The 14,022-nt window shown below is 40.6% G+C and overlaps 1 protein-coding gene across 2 annotated transcripts in view; it reads right to left on the reverse strand.

Moving 5' to 3' along the window:
- The window catches only part of tn (tripartite motif containing protein thin), a 222,804-nt gene that overhangs the window by 39,670 nt on the left and 169,112 nt on the right, over positions 1-14,022 (reverse strand). Inside the window, exon 1 of one of the 2 annotated variants that reach the window (XM_089261552.1) lies at positions 937-1,047. The exons of the other annotated variant lie outside the window; for it this stretch is intronic. The gene's annotated coding sequence lies outside the window, so the exon portion shown is untranslated. Of the gene's footprint in view, positions 1-936; positions 1,048-14,022 lie in introns of those variants that run through there. 2 annotated transcript variants of the gene reach the window in all.

A 14,022-nucleotide genomic window follows, 5' to 3' on the forward strand; every position in this document is an offset into this window, starting at 1 on the left:
AGAGAGAGAGAATTAGAGATAGACTGAAAGATAGAGAGAGAGAGAGAGAGAAGGAGAGAGAGAGAGAATAAAAGCTAGAGTGAAAGATAGAGAGAGAGAGATATTAGGCAGAATAAAACCTAAAGCCAGACAGAGAAAGAACTAAAGAGAGAGAAACAAAGAGGGAGAGAGAGAAGCGTTCTCAAATAAACCAATATACCCCACACAATAATTTACAACGGCTACGGCTCGAACAAGAACAACAACTGAATCGAAAGAATTTCGTTTCTCGTCCACTTTCACATACTTACACACGCACACACACACATACACACACATCAACAGCCGCTACATCTTTAGCCCGTCGCTCGTTGAACCTCTCTGTGGAATTCTCAATATAATCTCTTTACAATGGACATTATTTTCATTGTCGCCAGCCAAGGCGAATATCGGCTCGCTTAATTGTTGCCTATTTGACAATGACTGCCATAATTATTATCATATTTTCCTTTTACCCCGTCCCCCACGACATTTTTTTTTTTGTTATCATCACTTATTTCGCAGTTGCCTCTGGGCCTCTTCTACCATTTCCAGACGCCCACGCTTGTTTGGCCAAAAAATGAATCATGAATCATTTGGCTTGATCTTCTTCTTGTTCTTGTGTATTTATAAATTGCTATATTTATTAATATGGCAGCATCGACAAGTTTAAACAAGCACAAATTAACGGAATTGTCTGAGCGCAACAAAAAAATATTCCGTTATTTTTTCCTGCCTGCGGCAGATGTGAAAGAAAGTTGGCTGATTGGAACTGAAATACCCTGTTATAACTTGCAATCGAGAATAACGGAGCTCATCTGAACAAGCACAAGTTATATAGCTTAGAGCTCTACTTTAGTCTACTCGGCGAAGCTTTGGAGCACTCAAGTGCAATCAGGCGTTAGTAAATGCACTTACGAGTCCATTAAACGATGCACCCAATACGATTTTAACACTGCACAGCTTTACAGTTATCAGTTATTAATAAACATGTATACAGTAACATAACAATTTCTCTCAATTACTTCTTCTACACTCTGACACACGATCAAGACTGACTCGCTCTTGCTTACATGCCGGCAAACTAACGGAAATGTCAATTCGCATTTGTTTATGTGTAGGAGCGAGAGAGCCAATTACGCACTTGTCAAGCTCATCTTCCACGAATCTGAGTACAGTAGCAATCGGCGAGTGCGAGAGAGTGGAGTGGAGGAAGAGTCGGACAATGCTAACCTTGAATATGTGCAGCAAGGCAAATAAACAGAAGTGAAGTAAAAGAGAAATCGAAGAAGAAGCGAACTTGGAACAAGGGCATATGTGTTTGTATATGCATTTGTTTACGCTGTTTGTTTATGTGAGTATATTTATATAATGATTATATTTCTAGGTAAATTTGATGGGTTTATTTATATAAAATCTATAGATAAATTTGATTTATATTTAAATAATTTGATAAACACATGAATTGATAAATTTGTATTAGTCTTACAGACATTGATTTGTATAGGTAAATTAGTATAAGATCATATATAGACTCTTACGTAGGTTCGTTACCCTAGACGCATATATAAAGGTACATTTCAATATGAAAATTTGTATGCATATGTACATACATATGTATATTTGTATAAGAACTCCTTTTAAGGCAGATTCCTCTCACTGCGTTCGTATAAGTATATTTATATAATGACATTATATTAATTTAGGTGCTCTTAAGTAGCTGCATATGTATGTGAAAGTACTCTTAAGTAGGTACACTCAAGTGCTCAACCTTCAGTGCAGACACCATACGCCTTCTCATTCTGCCTTGCAAGTGTAAAGCGGAGCAATGCGAATAACACTTGAGTGTGTGTGTGCGTGTGTGTGTGTGTGTGTATGTCGTACTCTCTACCCTCTCGCAGGCTGTGTACATGTGTGTGGCAATGGCCTCTGTGCGGTTGGACTTCATTTGCGTTTCTATTAGACTGCTTGTCTTTTGTTTAACGCTACCAGCAACGCTGCCCTCTCCATCTCCCTCTCCCTCTCCCTCTCTCTCTCCCGACAACTGCGTGTGGCCAGCTGACAGGCTATTGTCAATCCGTGTTGATGAATTTATGTTGTGATTTTTCCGCCAGCGAAACACACAAAAGCCGCAAGTGCAGTGCGCTTCCAGTTGTTGTTTTTGTGTTGATTTCCTTTTGTGTTTGTTTTTGTTTTTGTTGCATCTGCAATTTATGACAGCATTGCTGACTTTTTGTACTCATCAACAAGATGTCAACGCGTCGCAAATGATGTCCGCTTCACTCACTCTCCCTCGCTCACTCGTTCTCTCTTTCTGTCTTCATGGTCTAGGTCATGCGACGACCCCCTCTCGTTGTAGCTGCCTCTTTCCCTCGCGGGCATTTAAATGCGCACTCGCTTTGGCTGCTTTGCTTTGTTGCTTTGCCTTTTGGAGTGCTTTGGCAGAACATGTGCGATTTTTTCTCACATTGATTTGTTTGCTGGTCTGGTATTTTTATAGCTGCGCCTAATTGCGGGGCATCAATTTGTTGCATATTTGGAGTGGATTCGTTTGGGGAGCTTTTGGTAGCATGATTAATTACAATTGATGGATGGCCAATTGGCAGACGCGGACGGCATAATGAGCGCCACAAACAGGCATTATTAATGGCCATCCAACGGTGCACACACACACACACATAGAGATAGCAAGTTTGGCTAATTGCTGCAGCGCCTTTGTCGGGACAATAGCATACTTAACCGTTAGACTCGATTGCCAATAATAATGAATTAGCAAACAATTTCAAGAATTTCGACGAGGAGCGAGGGCTGCTCAGAAAGTTTAATAATTATTTATATAATGGTTTTTTTTTTTCTTATTAAATTAAATCTTAAATATATATTTAAATAAAATTAATTAATAAATATATATTATTTTTCTATAAGTCATCTCAGATATTAGAAATTAAAAATCAATTAGTAAATCATTAGTATATTATGATTTTTTGTACAATCTGTAATAATTTTGTTTAGCATTAAAATACAAATTAATATCCTCCATTAAGGCATCTAATATTAATAAACCAGCCCTCGCGCTTAACTCTGGCTAAGTCTCTCACAAATACAAACTATTTCTGTCAGACAAATGGCGTTAGGCACATAATAACCAATTTCTCTAAATACGCCCATAATTATGAAAGCGCCTCTGTGTGTATGTGTCTATGTGTGCTTGTGTGTGTGCCTGAGTGTGTTTTGGCTTCATTTGCGCGTGCTTGTTCTAGCGCTGCTGCTGGTCTGTGGCGCCTCGGTCTGGAGGCAAGGATTTGTCGTAATTAGGCATGCATAAGCATATGCTGTCGTCTACGCTCAAGGCGTCGGCTTAGCCAGGCACCAAAGCCCGAGTCGGAGCAACAAGAGGACGCCGCTGTCGGGTGGGCGACGCTGCTGCTTCTGCTGCTGTCCTGGGCAAACACAGACGCAAACACAAATACAAACAAGCACACAGCAGCCATTTACAAAGCCTTCGCTCTGTTCATAATTAATTATGCTTGTTGTTGTCGTTGTTGTTGTTGTTGTTGTTGTTGTCGGTGCTGCTCAATAGGCGAGCGCACCATGATGTTGGCAACGTTTTTTAGGGACCTCTGCTCCTTGACTGCCATAATTGATTGCTTTGTCACGTCACAGGCGACACGAGAAGCATGTCTGCTCATCCTGCTTAAGATCAAGCTGAATATTCTTAACTAAATGCACTTATGAGTCTATTAATAAGCACGTTTTACAGCAAAGATGTTTACACTTCATATATGGCACATATACATATGTATGTACGTGTGCATTTGCTGCATGTGTTAAAGGGCAAAGGCATTTGTCTAAAGTACTTCTATTTCACTCGCACGCGCGATCAAATTTTATTTTATGCATGCATAGTGCTGAGAGCAGACGCAGCTTAGTGGTTGTATAAGTGTGAGCGAGACAAGCATACCATACTCATGCATACTAAAGCAGGCACGAAGTAAGGACTAAAGCAAAAGGCAATTGAGATCCAGGTAGCTGGGCAAGCCAAGCAAATGTATGTATGTTACCTATAGTTACGGGTGCGAGCGAGACAAGTAGTGTGCAGGCCTACCAAACGTAAGCTGTGAGAATTAGTGTAAAGAAGACATAAATTATGCATATGTATGCAATCTATAATTGACCGTCCTAAACAACTCAGCTTTGTAGTTGCATGCAAGTGAATGTGTGAGTGAGAGAGAAGACATAGTGAAATGAAGTGGCACTGGAAGATTTAAGAACTTTCTTGATTTATCTTAGGCCATACATACATACATATGATCTATGTATGTGAAAAACTGTCTGCGCATTTGTTTAACGCACGCAGCATCAATTAGTGTAAAGAACAAAATGGCGAATGTGGCAAGCTAAAGATGAAGGCAACTGCTGCTGTCTGGCATAATTGATTACTTTGTCAGGTCTCAGGCCACATGAGTTAACTCATCCTGGCCCTGGATCTGACCAACTATTTTTGAGCGTATATTTCTTTAATTAGTTGAGCAGCTCAAGCAATTAATTGGCTGCAGCCGCAAGACACTAAAAAGATACGTTAGACGCTACAAATAATATTGCACAAATGTTGCCAGCCACAAGACGCGCACACACGCACACTTGTATATATGTATGTACTATGTCTATGTATTTTCTTAAATTAACATTAGCAGCATTTGCAGTTGCCATTAAGAACAAAAACCCATTGGCCAAGTAGCCGCCTTTTTGCGTTTAATGGCCGAACACAACATGCGTAAATATGGCCCACAGTGTGTGTGTGTGTGTGTGTGCGTGTGTTTGCTTTTGCGGCATTTCATTTGTGGCCACAGCTCGAGGCAAGGACATTTTCACCGAGCGTTTGTCAACAGTTGCTGCCGCTTCTTTAAATTATGAGCAACTTTTGTGTTTATTCCGCCTAAGCAAACTACAAAATATTGCGGTTAAGCCTTTGGGGAGGGCAGCACCGACAAGCAAATTAGCAACGCACAGTGGCAGGCGCCAGCCCATAGCGTAGCCCGACTTCAATATTGCGCATACGCACCGTGTCACCTGTTCCATAACCCGTTCGCTCGGCCGTCAAATGTGCTGTAATGGTGGACATTAACATTTAACCTTCAGGCACAAATTACCAAATTTTTGTCGCCCCCAAGTGACACAGAGAGAGAGAGAGAGAGTGGGAGAGAGAGAGGGAGAGAGTGAGACATACACACACTCACGCACAGCTTGAAAACTTTGTTGCCACAAAAAGTTCATCTTTACTGAAGGCAGAAGCCATAAAATGCCAGCATGAGGCAGCTGCGTTACATGTGTCTGCGGCAGGACATCAAATGAGGCATCAACCAACGTCTGCTGCTGCTGCTGCTCCTGCTGCATTCCTGCTGCGACTTTTACTTCCTCTTTCTCTTTCTTTGGCCTCTTCCGTCGAGTTTAATTTCCTGCGCTTACTTTTGCACCTGCATCGGCTTTCACTCTCATGTCAGCCGCAGCTGCTGTGATGCGATCTTTTGCTTCTGCTCATGCAGCTGCTTCAGTATGCTGCTACAATTGTTGCCAATGCCTGCGCTTATGCTCCTTACCAGCTTCTGTTGCCGGCAGCTCTTCTGATAGCTTTCCTGGTGCTTCTCACTATCCCTCTGCTGTTCCCGCTTCTTTAGTTCGTCCAGTGCCCACTTCTGCTGCTGTCCTTACACTTCTTTAAACTTCTGTAAGTCTCTCCATTCCAACTCCTGCTCCAGTTAAAGCTTTTTATATTACTTTCCATTCTTTCTTAGATCTTCCAAAAGAAGAGTTCCCTAATTCTTGCTTCAGCTATTCCAGTTCCTCTCTCTCTGCTGTTGAAGTTGCTCCAGCCCTGACTCCTTCTCCTCTCGTTTCTCTCGAATCGATCTTCTTACTTCTCCACATCAAGCTCCTCTCACTGCTCTTGCTTTTGGCTTTTTAATCTGCTGCTCTCTCTTCTTCTTTCCCTTCTGCACTCACTACTGCTGCCACTCTTACTCCAGTGAGGTTCTCTACCTGGCCTTGCTTTCATTTCTTTGCCTATATTAGCTCTTCAGCTCCCACTCCCTCTCATGCTGTTACTCTCGCTGCTGTTGCTCCATTCCAGCTGGTCCTGCTTTTACTGAAGCTCCCACTCCTTCAGATTTTCTTCTTGCTCATCTGCCTGTTGCTGCATCTGCATCTGCTGCTTATATCGATTCTTATTCGTTCCCTTAAATTCCATATTCCAATTCGGTTTTCCGCTAGCTTTAACCCTTTTATACCGCACCTCCTGCTCCCTCTCCTCTAATTCGTCTCCTGTTCCATATCCTATTCGATTTCCTGATCCAACTTTTGTTCACTGCTGTTGCTCATGCTTTATCTCTTTCCTGCTGCAGATCAAGCTTTTATAGCACCTTCTGGTTAGCCTTTGCCAACTCCTGCTAAGAGTCTAGCAATATTTTCTTGCTGATTTTGAATTAGGCATCCTCTTCGGTTGTTGGCTTAACTTCTTTTGTACTGCTGCATGTTGTTCATTCTTCTGATGTTGCTCCTGTTTTAGTACTTATTCTTGATCTAGCCGACCAGTCCAGCAACTGCTGCTGCTTCTGCTTCCTACTCAGAACCTAGCTCTGCTCCAGCTCTTGCTGCTGCTCCTGCTCTTGCTGCTCCTGCTCCTCCTATTCCTCTTGCTGCTACTGTTGCTGGTGCTGCTGCTACTTCTGCACCTGCTCCTCCTGCTGCTCCGGCTGCTCATGCTGCTACTGTTGCTGGTGCTCCTGCTCCTGCTCCTGCTGCTTCTACTGCTTCTGCTCCTGCTGATTCTCCTCCTACTGCTGTTGTTTCAGCTTTTCTTAAAGTTCTTCAAACTGCTGTTTTGGCTCTCCCTAAAATTCAGCGGTCTGCAGCTACTCCTAAGTCTTCGCCCACCCATGTTTTTGTACTCATGCTAATACTGTCGTCCATTCTAACTCATCTAACTATGCTTAAGTCTTACTTTGGATTTCTGGAGCTTACTCTTTTGTTGTTACTCTAACACCTGCTGCTGCTGCTGCTTTAGCTGATGCCGGGGCTTTCACTGCACTCCCCACAATGGCTCTTGCTAATGCTGTTGCTTTAGCTTCTGCTGAGGTTCCTTTAGCCTGCGCTACTATTTTACCTTTACCTGCTAGCGTTTTCAATTCCTCTACCTGTTTTCGTTCCTCTTGCCATCCCCGATGCCATAGATCTCTCCTTCATCCCTGCTCTCTCGTCACACATTCCTTCTTTCTTATACGCACCTTGGAGCTTATGCTCTGCTTACCTACCTTCACTTCTGTTGCAGCCCCTGCCCATGGCTCCTCCCGCTCCTCCCAATCCGTCTCTCCTAGACACCCCCTCTCACTCCAGCATTTGTTGATGATGATGACGCTGCCGATAAGCGTCCTGCAGCTTGTGACATTGTTGCTAGCGCCTGACGACGACGACGACGACGATGACGGCGACGCCTACTGATAATAAATATGTGGCATGATTTTGAACAGTGAGCCCGAAAGAAATGTGATGAAGTAGAAGCAGAAAATTTCCATGTGTAGATTTATGACGCACACATTTATAATGCCACGAAAAGTCGTTGCTGCCGGCAGCGCAAATCAGCCAAAAGTGAAAAGAAAAGCGAGTGCATTGGAAGGGGCAAGCAGGAGAGCAGCGGCATGGGGCAAGCACTGAGCCAGTGAATGCTAGGGGTGACGACCATGGAGCTGTGTGCTCGAATGGAAATTGATTTTGAATATGCTTGGCTTACACAGTTTGTGATTGAATTTCAAATTTTAATGACAGTTCAATATAATGAATAAGATTTCAATTTCAATCGCGCAAATCCAATTTATTAAAATCTATTTTTCATTATACATATTATTCACGTCGATTTGCCAAGGCGAAAGATTATTCATTATTTGATGTAAGTTCCAATTGCACAATTATTTTTGCAATAATGTAAAATGATGCTGTTGAAGAAGTGATAATAATATTTAAATATAGAAAAGTTCAAAAGAATATATAAATGTAAAAATAATTATGCGATATTTATATTATCCTTAGATTTATTTGTAATTTTCATAATTGAGAAGATGAGGACAAGCGTGTGAGATGGGGAAGGGAAGGGGGCTGATTAAATGAAAGAAAATTAAATGGCGAAGAAGAGAGAAGGAGAGCAAATGAGGAAAAATGGAGAAAAAGTGGGCAGTTTAGAGAGAGAGAGAGAGAGAGAGAGAGAGAGAGAGAGAGAGAGTGAGAGAGTGAGAGAGAGAGAAAGAGGTTACTACCATAAAGAGGCTTACAGACAGACAGATGACAGAAAGAGAAATGACTAGGAAGAGAGAGAGTGAGAGGGAGAGAGAGTGAGAGGGAGAGAGAGAGAGAGAGAGGGAGAGAGTGTGGACGATTGAAAACGAGATTCAGGAGAGAGAGAGATAGAGTGAGATGAAGACAGAGAAAGGCGAAGAGAAGAGTTTTTGTAATAGTCCCATGGATAGAAATACTTTTTTTACCATCATAATCTGAAATATTAATGAAAATAAAGTTACTGAATTTATCAGCATTTTCAGCATTTTCCAAAAGAAGTCTAGTCCATATACAAAATCTATTCAGTTTTGTGAATAAACTCTAATAAACTACATGAACGACGTCATAAATCATCGTAGCCATAAAACGTAATTGAAAGAGATTTAATTGAAATTGGTTTAGCTCCTAAGTCAAAGATTAATATCCAATTTAAAATATATATAAAATTGTGGTAATAAAAATAATATATAATTTGATCTCTGATTTATTCTTTTAATGTTAGTTCAGCTGCTGGGATGACAGTTAAATTGAATCGAATGTTTTTGGCATTAAACGTTTTCACCTTTTTTCCACGTTGATATTGCGCGCGTTTGCGGCGCAGCTCAATAAATTTTCGCAGAGCTCAAGTTTTTATTTATTTTCTACAGCTTCTGTTGTTGCTGCTGCTGCTGCTGCTTGGTCTGCCTCTTCTGCTGCTTCTTCCTCATCTTCATGGTGCTTGCTTGTCAAATTCGATTTGCGATAACATTGAACACGTAGATTGACCGGCTTAGCCGCCTCCCGCGCTCCCTCCCCCTCTCTCTCTCTCTCTCAGCTCTTTCCGCGTCCTGTGGTACAACATCATTTCACTTGGCACTTGGCAAGTACCGCAACTTTTTAAGTGCTGAATGCTGGCGTTGTCCTTGTTGCTTGCAGCATGCGAACGGATTGCATACGCATTTTTATGACCCTGGCAAATGCTTTTGCGAATTCAGCTAAAAAAAAGTCTTCTCTAACATTTGGCATTTCGAAAGTTTTCCTAGCCAAAGGCGAGAGAGTGGGCGTGCCAGTGCGTAAATTGAGTCATTGGTGCTACTGCTGCTGCTCCTGCTGCTCCTGCTGCTGCTTCACTTAAGTTTTGATTGAGCATTTAAAGGATGCCGCGATTGGGTTTCGAGCTGTGCGTCTGCTGCGGCGTATCCAAGGCAATTTCCTTTGCCAGTTGCCAGTTGCCAGTTGCGCTGCCCTAAGCAGCTTACCTTTGCAAAAGAGACAGAGCGAGACAGACAGAGAGAGAGAGAGTGTGTGTGTGTTAGAGCGCTGCGCATCAAGTGCTGCAGCAACAGCTCAACAATTTCAACATCCGGCTTCCGCTGAAATGTAATGGAAACCAAGTACGAATACGTGCCACACTCTGTGGCAGCTTTACAGTTGGCAAATGGCAACTGCAGGCCGCAAGTGTCGCAAACGGAAATCTAAGCAGCCAGGACACAGCAGGATATCGACTGCACACGCAGCTAAAAAGAAGAGAAGCCACAGCGGCAGGAAGCGTGTTTTGAGTGGGGGAATGAATGACTAGCAGATACCCTAGACAGTGTGATGAAGAAGCGGAGCTTGCCTCAGGTAAACTCTATCTATATATAGAAATGGAGACATATAGAAATTCTATGCTAGAGCTGTTCTGCTTCTTCTTAATGTAGATTTATTAACTATATCTAACCCGATAAAATAATAAATAATTCTTAAAATAAAAACAAAAATAATAAAAAAAGGAGACTTTGACTATACAAATTTGGCTTAAAAACTATTTTTTTTATTATTTATAAAATAATTATATTTTAAATCTTAAAAGTGGCATTATTGAACTGTTCTAAAGTATATATATTTTTACAGTATGCAACAAAAGTACTCATACACTAGTCAAATATATAATGTCATTTCATATAATATATTTGCAAGCAAAAAGTGAAGGCAGACTTATCGAAAAATAATAACAAGTATTATTTATGAACATGTTCTAGAAAAAAAGCTCATATACCAAATTTGAAATGATTGAGCATGATATGCTCTGGGATTTTATAATTCTAAAAATTCTTCATAGCCCAGCCAAATAAAAGAAAATAATTTTTATTTATGTACACTCTAGGAAAGCTTACATAACAAATTTGGCATCTCTAGCCATAATAGATTTCGAGCTATGGTCAAAATGCGATCGAACTATTGATATTTAGCATTATAATAGCTTTATAATATTATAGAGAAATTAGGTATAATATATTATATATGTATGTATATACATATACATTACATCAATTTTTAAGTCTCTAGCTGTTAAGGTTCTCGAGATGGAAGCAATCATACAGACGAAAAGAGAAGCCAGCAGATCTATAGAACATTTTGCATTAGGCAATCGTAACTGACAAAATGCATAAAAATATTTAACCACATAGGCGATATACATTATGGAACTGCCCACGCTCCTATATATATAAGCTCTGCATGCCCCTTGCATGCCCATTCATCACTGGGTATAAGAAGCAAAACGAACTTGATTTCAGGTGGAAAAATGTTGGGGCATAAATCAAATCAGGCAGCGGCAACGTTGCCAAAGGCAACCACCAACAGCCTTCATTAGTGTTAAACGGCTAACAGAGTGTGGTTACACCAGGGCACGCCCACATCGCGCACACACTCGCTACATAATTGTGTCGCATATCATTGCGGCTTTTGATTAATTGCCCGCTGCGGCAAATGTGGCAATTATTTTAATTTTATATTTGTTACATTTTTCCTTCAGCTCGCGCTGAATTTAAGATAAGCTGCAAAACTGCTGCCAGCATTAAACATTTATGCGCCATAACTCTCTCGACCACGCCCATGCCAGCGCCCACACGCTCCAAAGATATGGCTGCATAATGATGCCTGCTGCTGCTTAGATATAGTTTCTCACATACATACCTATGTATATGTATATGTATATGTATGTGTGTATATTATGTATGTATGTATCAGTTGCCTAGTGCCTCATTTTCATAGAACTGCCATAAAGAGGCGCTGATTTGCGCCATTTAGTTGGCGCCGCGCTTGATTTATGCGTTCGCCAACAAGTGTAACGGTGCGTATGCGTAATATCTGCCTCTGCAATAGATATGTATATATTCGCATATATATATATAAATCCCATTCGCCTTGCCCGGCGCCATTTGCAACTCGAGCTTGACGCTTAAATCTGAGCTGTGAAACTTTTTTCCCTGACTTTTGCAATCAAATCGCCAAACCAATAAGCATCCTGCCACGCCCATGCGCCAGCACACGCCCCCATTATGCGTGCAGCTGCAAGCGGCAAATGCAACGCAAAAAGTTTGCTAAGTAAAATGAAAGAAAAATGTTGCAGCACTCTGACTGCAGACTTTAAATATACCCTGGAATAAGATGGAGAATTTAGGTATTTATTTGGTATTTATTTTTTGTAACATTTATATAATATATAATATTTAATACTTAACGGTAAGTTTACGACGCATTTTACACATTCAACTTTAGCTGTTTTTCAGCTAACTCGCTCACTCAACTCGCTGCCATTTTACAGGGTATTTCTGTGAAAGTTTTTTGTAAGCGTTACGCATTTATTTCTTGGCCAGCCAAGTTGGCACGCTGGCTGCGCTGTGGGCGTGGCCGTCAATTGGACAACTGGGCGAGTCGGCAACTCAAATAGAAAGTTTTTATTTTTTACGTCAACATTACGCAAATTAGTTTGCCAAGCCAAGCCGAGCCATGGCAAGCCAAGCATCAAATGCAGGCATACCCCTAATGACATTTATGCCACAGTCAAGTTTTGGAATTAAAGTAAGCTACTTTAAAGGTCGTAAATGGGGGGGGTAATAGACGTATCACTTCTTTAGAGATGCAAATGTGAATGATCTTAGCATACCCATTGGATCATTAAAGAAAAGCATAGACTCAGGCAATCATGGAGTTATATATGTATGTACATATGCATATGGCTTTCATAGTTAAGCTAGATGTATTAATAATAGTCAAAATAAGGTCAAATGGACTGAATATCATATTAATTAACATGTCTAAAGTGTTTAATCAATGAATCTATGGGGCAGTCCAAATAAGTGCAGAGGCGGGCTAATAAATATCCAATTAACAAAAGAAAATAGCAGAGGTTTACCAACAGAATCGCCTCTCGGCTTTATGTATGTATTTAATAATTAAATATAAGAGTGCGTATTAGTATTATATCTAATACTAATAATATTAATAATATAAAATATAATAATATTAATAATATAAAATAATATAAATTAATAATATAAAATATAATTAATATTAAATATATTAATATTACTAAAAACTGTTATTTGAAGTAAACAATTTAAGATATGAGCACTTGGAGAATGTTTTTAATGGTATATCGATAAATTATATATCGATAAATTAGGTTTTTTTCATAGAATTAACGATGCCGGCTCTCATCAGCTTAAGACTCTTAAAATAAGGAAGCAGAAAATAGATTATATTTTATATTTAAGTGCCTAAGGCGCTCGCCTGCCTCTCCCCATCTCTCTCTCTCTCTCTCTCACTCTCTCATTCTCCCCCACTCTCTCACTTTCTCCCTTCTTACCTTTGAACTTATTCAGGGCTCAGGGCTCTAGCCAAAATTGTCTTAGCCTCTACAAATATTTCTTAGCCGCGTTGCTCCCATCATATGCATTATACTACCTTTTGTGCGCACCTGTTAAATCATAAAATCAAATATGCATTGAATTACATTCAACTGTTGCCCATTCACAATTAAATTATCCCTTTTCTTGCAACAACAACAACAACAAAAGCTTAACTCGATTTGCTGGCCATAAATTTGCTACCACAAGAGGACAGCCTGCCACACTCTCTCCCTCCCTCTCTCTCTCTATCTCTCTCTCTCTCTGTCTCTCTCTCTCTCTCTCTCTCTCACATTACTCTAAAAAGCAAAGCGGTGGCAATTTTTTAGTCGACATTTTGTTGCTTTCGCCTCTCGTTTTATGCGCAAAAGTGCGTGTAATTCAATTTTTCATGCGCCGCGGCACCCAGAGGAGGAGGCTCGCCATGGCAGACCCTACCTTTTTCGTTTGTGTGTGTGTCTGTGTGTGTATGTGTGTGCTAAGACAAAAGAAGCGAAAATATGCGTCAAAGGCATATTTTGGCACGCAATTTGCGTCGATGGCATGTCCTTATTGATGAGCGATCCCTTTTTCAGTTATCCTTTTAACCGTTAACGCTTATCAATATTTGATGCTAAAAACCTTTTAAAAACAAAGTAAAAGTGCTCTAATCGAGATTGCCAGACTGCAAGATACCCTGAGTGATACCCTGAGATACCCTGAGGCGATATTCTCATTATTATCAGTTTCTGCTACACATATATAACAAACACACACACATATGCATGCCTCCACATGGGTTCTGCTTACTGCGCAGCTGACGTAGCGACTGCGCTTGAGCTGAAGTCCAGAGGGAAATTGTTTACCTCCTAAATCTTCCTCTCTGATGGCATTTCTTGGCTAATAGAATATGTAAAATAATCGATGCCAATCGACAACTAGATAGCGATAAATTGTTGTCGATAAAAATCGAAACAAGTTGCTGAAGAATAAATGAGAAGCTCGTAAAGAGGAGATTTCTAGTCTAGCTTTTAATGGAATTTCTTGGCTA

This window comes from Drosophila navojoa, chromosome 5, assembly GCF_054131105.1.
Source record: "Drosophila navojoa isolate 15081-1374.11 chromosome 5, UAZ_NAV_1.0, whole genome shotgun sequence".
Classification (NCBI taxonomy): Eukaryota; Metazoa; Arthropoda; class Insecta; order Diptera; family Drosophilidae; genus Drosophila; species Drosophila navojoa.